Source organism: Chelonia mydas, chromosome 2, assembly GCF_015237465.2.
Source record: "Chelonia mydas isolate rCheMyd1 chromosome 2, rCheMyd1.pri.v2, whole genome shotgun sequence".
Lineage (NCBI taxonomy): Eukaryota > Metazoa > Chordata > Testudines > Cheloniidae > Chelonia > Chelonia mydas.
The window spans coordinates 156,300,838-156,317,785 of NC_057850.1; positions in this window are offsets into that span (position 1 = coordinate 156,300,838).

A 16,948-nucleotide genomic window follows, 5' to 3' on the forward strand; every position below is an offset into this window, starting at 1 on the left:
GGATTTCAGCAGGCATAATAAAACTAGAAAATATCAGTTTCATAATCACTTTTAAAAAACATTCTCCAGCCTGCATCTGTCTTACCAGTTCCCTAAACTGTGCCCATATAAGCACTAGAGGAGAATCAAAATGTAGAATACTAGAAACTTGGGTCCCAGAGTTAATCCCTTTGTATATATAAAAAAAATTATGCTCAGATAAAGTTAAGAGTTTCGCCTCAGCCCATTAGAGCAAGGAAATTCAAGGTTAAAGCTGATATTGCATCCTTAAAGGTCTGATGCCTCATGGAAAACTCTGAAAAACATTCATTCAGTTTAGAGACAGTTTCACTTAATGAGTCTGTACTTCCTTATCTCCTGATTTTCATTCCTCAGGGCATTGCCATAGAAAGCAATTTGGGTTCACCCACTTCGGAGGCCCATCTGAAGGCCTTGGTGAGCATGGAGTAGACTGCTCTGAAAGTGATTGTGATCACTGTGGGTGATGGGGTGAACTGGTTCAGCTAACAATCAGAACCTCAACACATTTTCATCTACTCCTCAAACTGAGCATAAGCTTTTATTGGTAAAAAACGCCACTTCTGCACAAAAGCTTATGCCCAAACAAATCTGTTAGTCTTTAAGGTGCCACGGGACTCCTCGTTGTTTTTGTGGATGCAGACTAACACGGCTACCCCTCTGATACTCCTCAAACTGAGTTGCTTCACCTTGTGGCTGAGGGAACTGGGCTTATTTAGTTTACAGAAGAGAAGAGTGAGGGGGGATTTGATAGCAGCCTTCAACTAGCTGAAGGGGAGTTCCAAAGAGGATGGAGCTCGACTGTTCTCAGTGGTGGCACATGACAGAACAAGAAGCAACGGTCTCAAGCTGCAGTGCGGGAAGTCTAGGTTGGATATTAGGAAACACTATTTCACTAGGAGGGTGGTGAAGCACTGGAATCAGTTACTTAGGGAGGTGGTGGAATCTCCATCCTTAGAGGTTTTTAAGGCCCAGCTTGACAAAGCCCTGGCTGGGATGATTTAGTTGGGTTTGGTCCTGCTTTGAGCGGGGAGTTTTACTAGATGACCTCCTGAGGTCTCCTCCAACCCTAATCTTCTATGAATCTATGATTTTACACCACCAACATGGACAACTTTTTTTTTTCAGGGAAAGGAGGAACCTGTTACCTTAATCCTGCCCTCCAATAAGGGATGTCTTATTTGGGGTGCCACCCAGCCATATGGCAGCTGGCTTTCCTGCCGTGGCCACAGATTTTAAGGCTGTCAGAGAAGCTGGACAGTTCTCTTTCACCCTGTGGCTATAAATCTTGATTTTTGATGGATACTGAGCAAAGGCTTTTGCCAGTCCATCTTTTGAATGATGTCACATTTTCCCTGCCCCACAGAGATCCTGCCAAGTAGGAAAGGGATTGTGATGGGAGTGGTTTGTCAATTGAGTCAGGAAGACACACTCATTATTATCCTCCATTTCAGATATCGCAGCCATTGAAGAGCAATCAATCATGATGTTATTAGCAGAGGGTTGTGACTCCTAGTGCAGTAATGAGCAGCAGGAACAGATGAACTTTCCTGAGATCACTTGGAAAATGCACTTTTAATTAGAGCAGGATCAAAACCAGACTAACAGATATAAACCTCTTTTAACCTGGAGGCCTGGAAAAGGTTCAGATTTGAATCTCCACATCCAATCCAAGTGCTACAGTTTTGGTGCTGGGTTGGATCCAAAAAAATCAGAAGGGGTCTATTTTACAGTCCCTGTCTGGCTACAATCCCTGAAATAGATTATAGGATGCTGGAGCCATTGAATCTGAACTCTAGTTGTCGTTCAGCCTCGAGCACAAATCTTATGTCTAGACCTAATCTGGGTCTGGATCTGAATGCTACCTTCTTGCTCCATCTCTAGTATTAGTGACTTCAACATTTTCTGTAGTTGTTGAAATCAGATGTGTTTCCTGAGCCCTGGTCTTTGATACATTTCTGAAGTTGTGACAACTACCTTTTTGTTCTTGTAGGCAGCCAGCATTACAGGGCGCCCCCTTGTGGCCTGAGGTGGTCATAGAGGCAGCCTGCCTCCATTTCCCGCTGAGTTTCCCCTGAATAATCCAGTCATAGTCAAGGTTTCTGAAACAATATTCCCTCTCTCTTGGGGTCTAGTTTATTCAATAACATTCAGGTCACACAGAGGTCCTTTTCTGCTCACCCCTCAGGGTTAGGGTTTCACAGTCTTTCTCAGCTTTAAGTCCTGGCCGCCCCACCCCATAGCTCATCCCTCAAGTCTAAGAGTTATACAGCCCTTCCTCGGGTCATGTACTGGTTGACATCTTTCCCCCAGCAGCTTGCTCCAATAGCTCCTCCCTAACTGGGCTTGGAGCCTCCTTTTGAGTCATTGACCCAGTCACTTGAACATGCCCCTAATCCTCCCCAGGTGGATCTAATAACCCCAAACACCTGTTTGCACTGGCTGGGAAAGAGGGGAGCCTTGCCCCTGCTGTGACATACTAGGGCACAATCCAGACCAGTAGGGGACTGGCCTGTAACCTTGATGCCTTACAATGTCTTGCTGTACTAGCTCACCTCAGCCTCTTACAAACAGCTTTCCAGCATGTAAGCCACACCCTGAGTGCCTGTGTGTAACTACAGTCTGCCAGCTACACCTGGCTCTCACCAGCCTTGGTTATACTTCAGGGTAACCACAACACTCCCCCAGTTCTGGATCTTTCCTCAGAAATGTATATACTGTACTGCCCAGCCCTCTCCTGGACAGTACAGATATCTTCCTTTAAGTGACTAATGGCCATCTTTTTACTTTAAAAAGTTACCCAAACACTTCAGCTTAAACACAGCGGATGAGATAAAACAGTAGAACAAGTTTATTAACTGCAAAAAGACAGAGATTTTAACTGACTATACTTAATGAGGCATACAAGTCAGAAATGGTTGCAAAAAAGATAAAATGCTTACTAGTATCTACTTCAGAAACTCTCTCACCACATTCTCCAGTAGATTACTTACCAAACTTTCCCGTCAGGACCCATCCCCTACAGTCCAACAGCCATTTTCTTTTGTTTTCTCAGGTTTGGAGAATGAGGTTGGTAAGGAGAAAGAAGGGGTGTCTTGGGTGGGGTGCGGGGTTGTCTCTTCTTTTTATAGTTCCAGTCCCTCTTTTGAAAAATATTTCCAGCTGAGACCCAGGAGACAAAGAGTCTGTGTGGAAGGATATTCCCTGCTGGGTTTTTTTCACCTGTTTGAACTTCCTTTGTTTTCCCTCCTTGCTTGATGACTGTTTACTGCTTAAATGCAAATTAAGGCAAGCACATATTTCTTTGTTTAGGGCAGACCTATTGCCGACTTCTGCTTGGGCAGGGCTGTGGGGTTTGGAATATGTGTTAATAACATCATACAGGGGAATCTTATAACTTCAGATACAATGTTGCCACACATATTTTATCAGGAAAATACTGACCAGCAAATTATGAGTTTTCAAGGATATCTCGCAAGGCATACTTTGTACAAACATTACAGTAATTTGTAGGGTGTGAACACAAGGGTGTATTCTGTCACACCCACCCACTCTATAGGACTCCTGGTCCCAGTCTCTTAAATGAACAATGATCTGTGATGGCCCCCGTACTTTCCCTTTCCCAGACACTGATTGCTCCCTGGCACCATCTTCCTCTCTCCCAGTGACCACTTCTGTTATTCCAGACACCTGGAACAGGGTAACTGGCTTCTTACACTACCTTAAAGGGCCAGCACTCTGTTACAGTTCTCCTAATTAAAGTTTCACATCAGTTCCACACCAGTTCAACCTGTACTTCAGAGAGGATAGTCTTACTGGGGTATGCTAAAAATTCAAACATTTTAGAGACAAATAAATGTGCTACAAGTTGTCTAATAACTGATAATTAATTTGGTATTTAAGGTGACACTGTACTCCTTACATATTAGGACATTAATTTAGATGTATGCAGTAATCATTTTTCAAAACCCATAATCATGTTTCCTGTAGCTATTATTTCAATACAGATGAAGCCACGGTGCTGAACACAGCACAATCATAGTGGGGAATGGCGAAGGATGTCCAGCTTTATTTTCAAGAACGAGTTACCATCAACCTGTTTATTATTAGCAAAACAGGTCACTAATCCTGAAAAGTATTGCCATTGTGTGAACACAAGTCTCCATAATAGTTAATGAGTACAAAGGCAGAATGCAGCCCTTTGTGAATTTGCACACTCTATGGATCTGATAATCAGATAATCCATATTTGCTGTGGGACTTTTTCTCATCCGTGCTCTGCTGTCTTATACCTTGGGACATGCCCTATATGGCGTACATACACATCTGCTTTGACACAGTCATGTAGCAAATGTATCATGGGCAACTGCCAAAGGCTAACTAGCATAATTCTTGAGAACAAAGAGGCAAGGCATTTACCTTTAAACGTGAAGATTTGCCAGATATCTTCTGAATTAAGACCACAATTTAAAACAAGTCTTTAAATTGAAAATCTATATCTGATTTGGCTGCAGGGGGGCTTCTAGATCCGTCTTATAGCTTTTAAATCAATAGGACTCATTTTGGAACATTCCTCCTGTTCAAGGATTTTGTGCCAGTGCTGTTAAAGCATCATTAATTCATGTCCTTATCTTTTGTATTTCATAAAGTGTAAGGGTTTTTTTGTGCACAGTCTATTAATGTGGAAGCTGCAATCCATCTTTTCCTTTTTTGGCTTAGTATTGTCTCCCTTGATCAAAGCTAGATTATAACACAAGAGTGAATTTCATAAATTATTTACAGAAAAGAAAAAAGTAATGTGGGCTAAAGTCAATAACATGTAGTATTTTACCTAATTCACGAGGAAGCAGTCAAGATTGTTTGGGATAATCTGCTAAAATGCTGCAATAAAAAGTCGATTTAATTTTTTTAAATGGCAGATGTCATTTAAAAAAAAAAGGTTAATGCAAACGTAAAATCTCCAGAGTCTGGAACTTCTCTTCGGATGTCAATAAAAGATAATGTAACCTGTCAAATTTGCAAGCATGTTTTATCCCACCATCACATTTTATCTTCGCCACTCAAGCATTACCTCCCAGGAAACAGCCACATCTGCTTGATTATCCTAAAGTCATTCTGATGAGGAGAGCAGGTTGCAAATTAAAAGCTCCCTTTTCTTTCCAGTTTTCAATCCCTCGTTATGTCCAGTTCAGTTAGTTCTTTCTTGAAAGGTTGAAGAGCTGGCGACGACTTTAGTGGCCCTTGTGACTTTAGGGTAGGCTTTCATCTCATTTTATTTTAAGGAGCTGCCCTCGTGTCGTACTTGATGATGTCTCTTGTTAAACACTAATACTGACCTAAAGGTTACTGTACAGTGATGGCATGGTATATTGTGAGGTAGTATGATCTTGTTCCCACTAGCTGGTACAAGCTGTGACATTGAAAGGGCCTCTGGTCACCACAAATAGGCTTAATGCAATGTGAAACTTCATAATGTTGTGCTAGCTGGCCAGATACTCTAGGCTACCACTGCTTCTTAATGTTGATTTACATTTATCCCTCCCTTCCACGCCTCATTTTCTTGGGCTCCAGTACTATTTTCTACGTGCTCGCCAACACATTTTAATTTGTCTTCTCTAAATTCCATCCTACTATATTTTTAAATACCTAACCTATATATCACAATTTCCCAAACTTTTCATAGATTCATGGATTATAAGGCCAAAAGGAGATCACTGTGATCATGTAGTCTGACCTCCTGCCATAAGATGTCCCTGAATTTGTTTCTGTTGGAACTAGAGCACATATTTTAGAAAAACATCAAATCTTGATTTGAAAATTGCCAGTGTGGGAATCCATCACATCTCTTGTTAAATTGTTCCAGTAGTTAATAACTCTCACTACTAAAAATGTGGGCCTTGTTTCTAGTCTAAATTTCTCTAACTTCAACTTCCAGCCATTGGGTCATGTTATACCTTTGGCTGCTAGTTTGAGGAGCCCATTATCAAGGCTTTTCTCCCCATGTAGGTACTTAGAGACTAATCAAGTCACCGCTTAACCTTCTCTTAGTTAAACTGAACAGATTGAGCTCCTGGTGTCTAGCGCTATGAGGCATGTTTTCCAATCATTTAATCATTCTTTTGGCTCTTCTCTGAGCCCTCTTGAATTTATCAAATCTTTCTTGAAACATGGACCCCAGAACTGGACACAGTATTCCAGTATTTTGAAAGCTGATGTAAAAATTTCAACCTAGCTCTAACATGTATGAATGTAAAGCTAGACATGGGCACAGACAAAATTCAAAGATCTCAAGATCTCTGAATTATTTATCTATGTTGGGGTTATTACTAGTACCCAGTGCTTAATTTGTGCCAGGGCTTGCCTGGCACCTCTAGGCTTGCTGCGTCCGTTATCAATGTAAAACATTGCTTGAGCCCTGGTACCTAATTGTTTGCGCCCCGGCACCTCTTTCATTACAAATTAAGCACCACTTGCATCCATCACCAGCATGTTAGAAAAGTTTGTATAAAGTGCCTGTGACATCTCTAGTTGTTGGGCTTGCTAGGTCCTAGAAGTCTGGGTACTGTGCTTCTGAATAAGTTCTGTGTCCAAGCTCCACTCCAAACCCATCAACAAGTGAACTAGAAGGGGCCAAGCACAGTAAGTATCACTCACCATAAAATAAACCCTTTAAAGCTAGCAATCCTGATTTGAAGATGCCATCAGGTTGGGAAGAATGCTGATGACACAAGATGTGCTTTGCCAGATGGTCTTTATCTCCCTTGGCTGTATTCTGTATTTCCATTCTTTCTTCACTGTTATGCCACCATCACTAATCCATTTTCTTGCAGGCTGTTTGTCTCATATAGCGACTGCAAGCTTCATAGTGTGCGTTCTCCTTTGCCTTCCTGTCCTAACCCTGCTCTAGCCAAGAGTGGGGCCGGATTGAACACTAGAGCATCACTGTCATCATTATGGGTTATCATTTTTTGTATCTTCTCACATTCAAGCCACAACTCAGGCATAATCTTCCTACCACAGAAGTGTGCTTTTGCAATAGCACAAGCTATTCCCTTTTCCCTTGGAGACTTTGCACATTATTTCCGCAACTCATTGGTCCCAGCACCAGTGAGAAGGTTGAGAGTGTCAAAATAGTCTAGCATATCCAGACACACCTTCAACTAAAAATTACAGTAAGAGGTGCCTAAATCCACGGACTGCTTTAAAAAAAAGCTCATCCATAACACTTGTTATTTCTAGAGTGCCCTCCAGCTGAGTATCTCAAAGAACTCTGCAAATGCTGTGGAATTTAGCTTCCCTTTGAAGCGGACGGATACTACTTCCATTTTCAAATGGGGAATACTGAGACATAGTGATTTACTTAAGATCCTATAGGAAGGGTGTGGCAGAGCCAGGAATTAGACCAGGTCTGTTTGCATTCCCATTGCCTTAACAAGGCAATGCTTTCCAGGAGTATCTGCAGCCTTGTTCAGCAAGCAGAAACTACTGATGGAAAAATCTCAAGAGGTTTGGTGTGTAATCTTGGTTTGAATTAGCCCTCAGCAGTTGCAATACTTGACCAATCTATTCAAACATCTTGGATCTGTAAAACTGGTCTGGAAATGTCAGAGCAATGGGCTTTCTTGTAAGATTGCTGGGATTTCCTGCTTGCAGACACTCCAGAGATATTATGAAACCATTCTTTCTCCTGATGTTTTGGCAGAAGGAACCCGAATGCATAGAGGAAAGTGAGAGTAAAAAAACAGTGTCAAATAGTTGTCTAAACTTTTCCCTTGATTCAAGTTGAGCTCCTTTCAGATTCTGGGCACAAGTTCAAAAACTTGTTCTCATTTTATCCAACTAGCAGAAATTCTAAAGTCTTTCTAAGCCTCATGTCTCTAGCACTATGACAGCACAGAAATATTGTCCAGGCTGCCCACTTATCAGATTCCTGGATATGGGCTAGATTCTCTGCTCTCATATGGGCCATGTGGAGTACTCTGGTGGCACAAAAGCACCATGTAGTTGGCTTTTCTGGCCATCTGTGGATTCACCTTTTGGAGGAAAGTCCTCACTTGATGTAGCGCTGGCCCCAATTTGCCATAATGATTCTTAAGAGCTGTGGCAGCCAAAAACTGTTTAAAGAAACCACGAGGCTACTCTAAACTACTTTGGGGACTGGACCATTGTATCTTCACCCCAGGATCAGGGATGCAAATGGATGCCTTGGGGTCCCACTGCTTAGACACTGGTTTCCATATTGACATTTAAGCTATTTTAAATGCTGCCAGTGGTACATAATTGACCATGGTGAATAATGGAGCAGGTGACAGTGTTTAGATGTTCTAAATTTGCAGTACTGTAGGTGGTTTTGTCCACTGCTATTTCCTTCCACTACAAAGCACTGAATATTGCTTCCTGATTTCAATAAGCTGTAAGAAAAAAATTTTCTCACAGAGCAACTGACAGAAATTTGAAGTGATATAATAATAATGCACAGTCCATTTGCTGTCTAATGTATGTGTGGGATTGAATAATTCTTTGCAATACATTTCCTTCTAGCTAAATTACCGTAACTTCAAACTGAATTAAAGTAGCTAGTTGCCACTACACTGTGGAACTTCAATAGCGAGATCCATCCCAAACTTTGGCCCGTGTGTCCTTTCCTGCACAAATTATGGTCCCGGGGGAAGGATATCTGAGGAAAAAAGGAGTTCAGAGAGGCAGCAGGTTCTAAAAGATACAATATTAAAGGCACAACAGCAAACTGTCCAAGCGCAGAGGAAACATAGGAAGACTAGTAAGAGACCAATATGGCTGCATCGGGAGCTTTAATTACCTACACATTAAAAGGGAATCATTCAAGAGTGGAAACAAGGACAAATTGCTAAGGATGAGTATAAAAGAATAGTATAATAGAATAGCACAAGTCTGTAGGGATGAAAATCAGAAAGGCTAGGGCACAAAATGAGTTACCCCTAGCAAGGGATATAAAAGGCAAAAAGGTTCTATAAATACATTAGTAATAGAAAGATGAAGGAAAGCGTAGGTCCATTGCTTAATGAGAGCAAAATAATGGATGACACAGAGAAGGCTGAAATGTTTTTTGGTTTTTTTTTTTTAACATCAGTCTTCACTAAAAAAAAAGTGGAGTTGTAGTCATGTCGGTCCCAGGATATTAGAGACACAAGGTGTGTGAGGTAATATTTTTAATTGGACCAACTTCTGTAAGGGAGAGCTTGTCTCACCAGCAGAAGTTGGTCCAAGAAAAGGTATTACCTCACCCACCTTGTCTCTTCATTGAAAAAGGTTAACTGTGACCATATGGTTAACACAATTAATATTAACAACAAGAAGAAAGGATCTCAGGGCACAGAAGGGAAAGCACAGGTTAAAGAATATTAAAGGGCAAACATGTAGATATCTTCAAAAAGGGGGGAAAGAAGGAGCTGGGGAATTACAGACCAAACTTGGATACCCAGAAAGATACTAGAACAAAGTTTTGAACTATCAATTTGTTCAAACCTGGAGGATAAGACGATAAGGGATAGCCAACATAGATTTGCCAGGAACACGTCACGCCCAACTAACCTAATTTCCTTCTTTGACAGGATTACTGCTTTAGTAGATGGGGGGTGGGAAGTAGATGTGATATACTTGATTTTAGTAATGCTTTAACACAGTCCTACACGACATTCTCCTAAGCATACTAGGGAAATATGTTCCAGATGACATTATTAGAATGTGGGTGCGCAAAGATCATATTCAAAGAGTAGTTATCAGTGGTTCACTGTCATACTGAGAGGACATATCTAGTAGGGTCCCGTAGGGGTCTGACTTGGGTCCAATACTATTCAATATTTTCCGTAACAGTTCAGATCATGCTTGTATGCTTATAAAATGGGCAGGTAACACCAAGATGGGAGAGGTTGCAAGTACTTTGGAGGACAGGATTAGAATTCAGAATGATTTTATAGAATGGAGAATGGGTCTGAAATCGATCAGATAAAATTCAATAAAGACAAACACCATGCACTTAGAAAGGAAAAAAATAAATGCACAAATACAAAATGGGGAATAACTGGTTAGGCAGAATTATGCAAAAGACGATCTGGAGGTTATAGTGGATCATAAATGGAATATGAGTCAACAGTGTGATGCTGATTTGAAAAAGGCAAATGTCATTCTGGAATGTATTAACAGGAGCATCGCAAGTGAGATTCCATTCTTCTTGGCCCCGCTGAGGCCTCAGCTGCAATAGTGTCCAGTTTGGGGCACCGCACTTTAAGAAAGTTACAAACAAATTAGAGAGGGGCCAGAGGACAGCAGCAAAAATTAGAGCTTTATAAAACATGGCCTGTGAGGAAAAGTTGAAAGAACTAGGCATGTTTAGTTGAGAGAAAAGAAGGCTGGTGGTAGGGGGGCATGATAACAGTCTTCAAATATGTAAAACATTGTCATAAAGAGGATGGTGGTCAATTGTTCACCATGTCCAAAGGTAGGACAAGAAGTAATCAGCTTAGTCTGTAGTAAAGGAGATTCAGGTTAGATATTAGAAAAAGCTTTCTAACCATAAGGATAGTTAACCATGGAACCAAAACAAAATGGACCGCAGGAGGTGGGACTGAAGCCTGAGCCCAAGCCTAAGCCCCTCCACCCTGGGTGGAGAGGGCCAAAGCCCAAGTCTGAGGCCTTCTTCAGCTCCAGGCAGGGGGGTTATAACCAGAGCCCTGTGACCCAGGACTGAAGCCCTCAAACTTTGGCCCTGGGTGGTGGGGCTCGAGCTTTGGTCTCAGGCCCCAGCAAGTCTAACACCAGCCCTGGGGACCCCATTCAAATGGAGTCATGACCCACTTTGGGGTCCTGACCAGTTTGAGAGTGGCTGGGCTAGGTAAACTTAATCCTGCCTCAGCACAGGAAGATGGACTAAAGGACATCTTGAGGTCCCTTCCAGACTTACATTTCTATGATGCTATGATTGTAAATTCACAAGGAAGAAGAGGAGTGAATGAAGAGATCTGTAGTAATTCCCTCCTGTTAGTTGTGCTGCATTCTCCACTCTGGGATGTGGAGCTTGGTCTGTCAAATGCATGGAGGCTGGAGGTCTGCTGGAAACTTTAGGCAAACCATGCTGGTTCCACCTGACTGATGTCTGCCCATATATGCACATCTGAAACTGCTTCTTCCACTGAGTTTTGACAACACAGCTCTTTCCCAGCCTGTGATGCCACTGGTGTAGCCAACTGCTACCTCTGCTGGTATATGAAAGCAGAATATAAGCAGTTAATCCATTAGTTTACACAGCAAATTGCCATATAGGTTAAGGTAGGCTTCCATGGGAACATGCTTCCTAACTTAGACCCTCACTACCACCAGGCCATATCTTCCTTTCCTGTTGGTGCTGTAGGGGAACATAACAAATAACTTCTCTTCGCTGCTCTCCCATTGCCTTTTCTTTTTTAGCAATTAATGTATGGTGGAGGGGAGCATAGAGTCCTTAGGCAGGTGAACCAGGTAGCCAGACGGTCACGACAGGACATCTGCGAGTTCTTTTTCGTTTTTTTAATTCTAATAGATTTGTACAAAGGTTCTTTTGAACCTTTTAGACTTAAGAAGCATTGTTGTGAAAATTAATAAAAGAACCTACTAGTATTCTATACATACAAGTATGTCTATGCTGCAGTCATGGGGTGTGACTGCCGATGGAGCAGACATACCCAATCTAGCTTGGGTACTGGAGCAGAGAAGCTGCAGCAGCCCATGCTTCAGCATGGGCTGTAGAAACCTGCCTGCCTGGAACCCTACGTAATCACTCGTGTAGCTAGTCTGTGCTGAAGCATGCACAGCTGCAGCTATGAAATTGCAATCATACCTCATGAGTGCAGTATAGACATACCCAGAGATATCTTTTCTTAAGCTTTTTCACTCAGCCTTAAGATCACATACATACACGAGGAACCATGTACAGGTTTTTGTCTGTTGCTAGTAACGGAAGTATAAGAGCACCTCATATACTTTAACTAATTTATCCTCATGACTCCCATAGGTGTGACAGGTCCCCCCGGAGTGCAACCTGGAACTGGAGTGCAGCTGAGCCCTCTGTCTTTTCAATCTGGGTTCCCTCTCGCACTGTGATGTTGTGACAAGCTGCAAAGCCCTCCAACCTTGCGCTCACACCAACATCCACAGGCAGGGGCCACACCCAGCTGTGTTCATGAATGCTCTACCAGCCACTGCATGTACCAACAATACAGAGGCTTCAGCCAAAATATCCCCAGCTCCCCAGCCTAGGACCACAGAGCTGTACCATCCTGCCCTGGTCAAAAACCTGACCAGTATATATGAGTTATTATGCAGTCTGCCCCCTCTGTTGATGTGGAGAGGAATATGAACAAAGCCTTTGTTAACTGAGCTGAGATTTTTCCCCCCCCAAGCACTTCACTCAAACTACACTGTTTTAGGTAAAATATAAAACAGATTTATTAGCTACAGAAAGATAGATTTTAAGCCATCATAAGTGATAGCAAACAGAGCAACACTGATTACCTAGAAAATAAACAAAAACGCAATCTAAGCCTAATATCCTAGATAATATTTGAATTAAGCAGTGAATTATTAGATAGTCTAAAAAGTCCACCAAGGTTTTCTACACAGACAGGCTTCCTTCTTTTCTGCCTGGGACCAGCACTTCCCCCAGTTCAATCTTTGTTCTTCAGGTTTTTCCAGGTGTTCCCTTATGTGGGGAGTCAGGCCCAGTCATAATGTCACTTCCCCCTTTTATATCTTTTTCCAACATGCTGGGAAGATCTTTTGCTGTGACCTGGGTCAAACAGTTCCCCTTGTGTAGTGCTATCTCTGAGAGGTTTCTATTGTATCCGGTTCCTGGGTTAATCTTTGTGCATGTGTGTATTTCCTCAATAGGCCATCAACATTGTTTGGCCTTTTTACTATTACACCTGAAAGGCTGTTTGTGGGTGTTCCCAACCTTACAACATGTTTCAATAGCACATACATAGCAAAACTTTAAAACTTCAGATCAGTGGTACAAGTAGTATTCATTTCTTACCAGTACGTTGTACCAGCTAAACGGGGGGAGGCACATGACCTCCCCACATGACTCCCCATGTGACTTCTCACGTGACCTCACCCCGCCCCCAGCCCGGGGCCCCACACTCTACTCCTCCCCATGATCCATCCCAGGTTACCTGCAGGGGGGAGCATTCCCAGTGGGTGGACACAGCACAGCTGCTGTGTGGGCTGCTAAGAGAAGAGGAGGGCTTGCTCTCTGGAACAGTGGTGGGCAACCTGCGGCCCAGCAGGGTAATCTGCTGGTGGGCCACAAGACAGTTTGTTTACATTGGCCATCCGCAGGCATGGCCACCCGCAGCTCCCAGTGGTTCGCTGCTCCTGGCCAATGGGAGCTGCGGAAAGTGGTGTGGGCCGCAGGGACATGTTGGCTGCCGCTTCCGCAGCTCCCATTTGCTGGGAATGGCGAACTGCGGCCACTGGGAGCTGCAGGTGGCCGTCCAATGGTCTCGCAGCACACCAGCAGATTACCTCGATGGGCTGCAGGTTGCCCACCACTGCTCTGGAACAATAGCCAGCTCACAGAGTCACACCTGATTTGGGAATTGCCAGCAGAAGACCTTCAAACCGGCTCCCTCTGACAGCAGAGAATATTTTTTTCAGACATGCTGGCAACTGAGCCCTGCGCTGGAAGTTCCTCTGGTGCAGCTGTACTGCCCCAGCCCTTCCACGCAGCTGCATCTCCTGAGTCCTGTCCAGGGTCTGTACAGCTGCCCCGCCAGAGGACAGGACTGGGGGCAGTACAGCTGTGCTGGAGGAGCTGGCGGCATGGGGTTCTGCTCCTTTTGCCACTGCAGTTCCCAGGAGAGCCCTGAACTGCGGGGCTCTCCCAGGAACCGCAGCGACGCAAGGAGCAGAACATGGGACCGCCGGGCGGCCCCACATCAGTAGCTCCTCCAGCGCGGCTGTACCGCCCCCAGCCCTGTCCCCAGCCCTGTCCTCCGGCGGGGCTGCTGTACAGACCCTGGACAGGAGATGCAGGCACACAGCTATGTGGAAGGGCTGGGGGCAGTACAGCCACGCTGGCAGCTCCTCTGGCGCGAGGCCACTGGGTGGCCCCACGTTCTGCTCCTCCTGTGTCTTTCCGGTATGCCATACAGGCTATAAATAGCTTACTGGAATGGAGTACCGTTCTGTACCACCCTACTTATACCACTGCTTCATATACAATGATAGCACATACAACTTAACAGGATATCAATGTGCAACAGATTCAGACTTTTAGAATACCTCACAAGGCATACTTTGTACAAAACATACCAGAATTATAACCCCATAGTAAATGTGGGGTGCTTTGGGGTGCAGAGTGTCACAGTAGGGTATTGTCATCAACCCCCTTTCACAGCTGGAGATGCACAGAGATATTAAATGACTTGTCCGAGGCCACAAAGGAATTATAAGCCATAAATTGAAGACAGGTCTCTTGAGTGCCATGCCAATGCCTTAATCACAAGGTTATCCTTCCTTTCTGACTAAGGAGGAAAGGTTCTTGGGTGGAGCACAGCAAGATCTTGTCCCATCCTGCTTTAAATGCTGGCAGCCAGGAACAAGACAACAGATTAGAAGGCAAATCTTTGAAAAATATGTGGGAATGAAAATGTGTCATGTGGAAATTGACTATATACACCTATCAAATGGGGACCGGTCAGAGTGGGTGGCCCTGGATGAAACTGTGAGCTGGAGACAATGGTTGGTCACTGGATCCCTTCCTAGTGTCCCGCATTCTTGTCTTTTTATATGGGAAAAGCAAAAAACAAAAACAACCCTCCCTCCCCCACAACATACTATGTACCTTTACTTGGAATTACTTTGATTTTAGATGAATTAAAGCAACAACAAGAAAGAAAAAAAAGTGTCTGATCTCTGCAGGCTTCTCTAGATCTGGGTATGGCTCAATTAAAGTTTGTGGTCCTCTTTTAACTAGAGTTAATGGATTGCCAATTAATTTAAGTTAAATAAAACCATTTTAAATGCTAATCTAGACTACTCCACAAACAGCTGTGGTTTACTCTAGGCTGAGCCGCAGGGTACTGGCTGTCCATTGATGCCAATTAAGGTTTTGCTGAGTGGGAAAAGAGAAGAGGAGCTTGGGCTGGTGGGAGTGAGGCTGCCGCCCTGTGCACGTGATCTGTCCCCACAGTCAACTATGTTAGAGGCCAGAATGGGAGCAGGGTTAGATGCAAGTGTAAAACGGGAGGCGTTCAAAGAGCCACCTGCGGCTTTACCTGCAGCCAGAGCAGCACATTTGCTCTGTTTGTGAGGGAGCATCTGGGGTTCACCATTGTATCAGGCAGTGGATGCCACCTTTGCGCCCAGATCGGCAAACACCAAGGTTTGTCTCTCACGCAGTGAGGTAAAGAATGAAAAATAGTGAAAGATGGCAAAAAAATAAAAATAAAAAAGTTTCCCCTAGTTTCCCATTTTCTCTAGATAATTCAGGACTTGTATTTCCCCAGTGGGCTTTATTCATTAATAATGAGACTGCATGATTACTAAGCAATTTATAGTACCTGGACAGAGATAATCATTATAGTCCCAGGAAAAAGAAATCAGCTGAAGGAAATATGAAATTCACTGTGTCAAATCAAGTAAAAGACATTCTCTGTAGTGCAAATGTTCCCAAATCCTTCATCCTGCAAATGCTGTCTTTCTAACACAGCTCTAAATTATGCTTATATACAAAAACCTTTATAATATATCTACAAGAAACAAACTCCACCACATGTCTTTGTCCTATTATAAGTAGGGAGGCATCAAAATCCAGGATGATAGCATTTATAAGAGAAAGATCAATATGGCATATGGGATTCCCAAGACAGGAAATTAATCTATTAAATTTCCACAGGTAGAAAATGCACTGGAGAAAATATCCAAAACAACATTTGCAGTACACACAATGTGCCATCGCCAGGCTAGACAGAGGGGGAAATAACCATCACTGAATGTACTTTAAGAGATGGGCTGGTGCCCCTTCTCCCTTTCTGATCGAAATGACAGTCGCCTTTAAGCCAAGAGGTTCTCCAAAAAATCTCATGACTCCCCCCACAGCACAGAATGCATCCGAGAGCCTGTGACTTAAGTCCAAAGGTATTTAGGCACCTAACTCCCACTGAAATCTTGGCGCACACTCTTGAAATCAATGAGCGTTAGGTGCCTAAATACCTTTGAGGATCTGTGCCTTAGTGACTACTTTGCTCATGGTTGAAAGTGTCTTCTCTCTCTCCCCTCTCCCCCACAACTGAGCTGGTGAGGTTGTAAGAAAGGTGCGATGGTCTTGTAGCCAAAGCACAGGACTACGAGTCAGATAATCTGATTTCTAGTCCTTTCCTATGTGATCTTGGGCAAGTCAGCTACTGCTGCGGCACCTCAGCGTTTCAATCTGGAAAACACCTACCTATCTGGTAGAGGCCCTGAGACTTCATTCTTTAATGTTTGGAAAGCACTTTGAGATCTTCCGCTGGAAAGTGTTGTAGATGTTACTTGACCCCACCAGGGCTTAAACGCCTGGAAATAAATGATCCTCAGTTGAGCAGGGTTAGAGCAGCAAACAGCGTGAGGAAACTTGCCAAAGGAGAACTTGTGTTATTGTTTGTATTGCTATAGCACCTGGGATCCCTCGTGTAAGCAGTTCCACTTGCCACTGCAGCGCTCCCTGGCATCAGAGTGTGGCATTGCAGGCATCTTCATCTCCAGTGCCCTCTGTTGACAGCTTCTCTGGCCTCACAATGCCCTGTCTGTCTCTAAAACTTCCATAGCCCAGTCCTCTGAGCAGGTCACCTTTGAAGTTCAGTCCCCTTCCAAGGTAACAAAAGTCCAACTGAAAATGCAAACTAATGATCCGTCTGCCCTTCTTGGGCTACTCTGAA